Raw genomic sequence first — 2,455 nt, forward strand, 5'->3', positions numbered from 1 at the left:
AAAAAAAAAAAACAACATAAAAAACTGCAGATCAACATTCCTCATGACAACAGATACAAAAATTTTTAAGAAAACATTAACAAATAGAACTTGGCAATATGCAAAAGAATTCTACAATATAACCAAGTATGATTTATTCTATGGAAGCAAACTGGATCAATATTTAAAAATCAACACAATTCACCATATTAACAGGTTAAAGAAATAAAATAACAATCCTATCAACCTACGCACAAAAAGTTTTTGAAAAAATTCAACACTCATTCCTGATAAAAACTCAGAAAAACATGAATAGAGGGAAATGTCCTCAACTTGATAAAAGAATCTACCAAAACCTACATCTAATATACTTAATGGTGAAAGACAATGCTTTCTCCCTAAAATTGGAAACTAGGCAAGAATGTTCACTCTCATTATTTACATAAACATAGTATGAGAAGTTATAGCCAGTGCAAAAATGCAAGAAAAGGCATACAACTCAAAAGGGAAGAAATAAAACTGTCTCCATTTGCAGATGACGAGTGTCTTCAGAGAAAATCCTAAGGAATCTATCCAAAAAAAACTTAGAATTCGGCAAAGTTGCAGGATACAACATGCACAAAAATCAATTGTTTCTACATACTAGCAATTAATACGCAGACATCAAAATTAAAATACAAAGCCATTTATAATCTTTAAAACAAAAACAATATTTAAGTGTTGATCTAACAAACACACAGAATTATGCTGAAAACTACACAACACTGATGAAAGAAAAGAAGATCTAAATAAATGGAGAGACATACCATGTTCATGAATTGGAACTATATGTTTACTCAGCATAGTAAAGATGTCAATTCTCTTCAAACTGATATATAGGTTTAATGCAATTCTTATCAAAATTCTACCAATATGTTTTTGTAGATATAAATAAAGTATTCCAAAATTTATACGGAAAGGTAAAAGAACTATAATAGCTAAAACAATTTTCACCAAAAAAAGTGGGAGGAATCAGTCTACCCAATTTCAAGATTGTACAGCTACAGTAATCAAGACTGTGTAGTCTTGGCAGAGACAGACACATAGATCATTGGAACCCAGAAATAAAGCCACACAAATATGCCCAAATGATTTCTGACAAAAGTCCAAAAGCAATTCAATGGAGGAAAGATAGCCTTTTCAACAAAAGGTACTAAAGCAACTGGATATCTGTAGGTGAAAAATAAACTCAACCTAAACTTCACTCCTTATACAGAAAGTAATCAAAATGAATCATGAACTTAAATGTAAAATATAAAACCATGTAACTTTTGAGAGAAAAATAGGAATTTTTCAGAATCTAGGGTTAGGCAGAGTTCTTAGACTTGGCACCAAAAGCATGATCCATGAAAGGAAAAACTGAAAAACTGGACCATTAAAATGAAAAACTTTTGTTCTATGAAAGACTGTCAGAGGATGAAAAGACAAGTTACAGAGTGGGAGAAAACATTGCAACAATAGCAAAAAGACTTGTATCTAGAATATAAAAAGAACTCTCAAAACTCAACAGTAAAAAAAAGCAAACAGTATGATTAGAACATGGGCAAAAGACATGAAGAGACATTCACCAAAGAAGGTAAATGAATGATAAATAAGCACATGAAAAGATGTTCAACATCATTAGCCATGAGGGAAATGAAAATTAAAACCACAATGAGATGCACTACATACCTATCGGAATAACTAAAATTAAAAATAATAAAAATACCAAATGTAGGAAATGACACTGAGAAAGTAGATGACATATATTGCTGGTAAGAATGTTATAGTACATACAGCCACTCCAGAAAATAGTTAGAAGTGTCTTTAAAAATGTAACTGACACATGACCCGGCACTACACGTATGGCTATTTAATCTCAGAAAAATGTTTACACAAAAATTCAACAATTGTAATGGGTTGAATAATGTAAAAATGCATGTCCAGACAGAACTTCAGAATGTGACCTTATTTGGAAATGAGGGTCTCTGAAGATATAATTGAGGTCACATTGGATTAGGGTGGGCTCTAAATACAATGACTGCTGTCTTTACAACAGCAAAGAGAGAGACATTTGGATACAGAGACAGAGACTGGAGTGATGCATCTACCTGCTAGAAAAGATGGTGAGGTTTCTCCCTCGGAGCCTCGAGAAAGAACCAAACCTGCCAACATCTTTATTTCGGATTTGAGCCTCCAAAACTGTGGGAAAATAAATTTCTTTTGTTTTAAGCCCTCCAGTTGGTGGTAATTTGTCACAGTAGGCCTGGGAAACTAATGCAGTAATGATATATGACACTCAATACACTCTGGGTTTGATTTGCTAAAATTAGCTCCTTTTAAATGGAAGAGGAACTTAGTGTGATGTTAAGGTAGCATAGTTAAGGAGTATTCTTAGTGCACTAAACTCATGTACCCTCTATTAAAATCACAAGTTAACAGAAATTACAGAAAAATC

At 32.5% G+C, this 2,455-nt stretch overlaps 1 protein-coding gene across 1 annotated transcript in view; it reads right to left on the reverse strand.

The window, feature by feature from the left end:
- Positions 1-2,455, reverse strand: part of ARNT (aryl hydrocarbon receptor nuclear translocator) — a 53,236-nt gene that overhangs the window by 39,679 nt on the left and 11,102 nt on the right. The gene's annotated exons all lie outside the window — the stretch shown is intronic.

This window comes from Pteropus vampyrus, unplaced genomic scaffold (genome assembly GCF_000151845.1).
Source record: "Pteropus vampyrus isolate Shadow unplaced genomic scaffold, Pvam_2.0 Scaffold319, whole genome shotgun sequence".
NCBI lineage: Eukaryota > Metazoa > Chordata > Mammalia > Chiroptera > Pteropodidae > Pteropus > Pteropus vampyrus.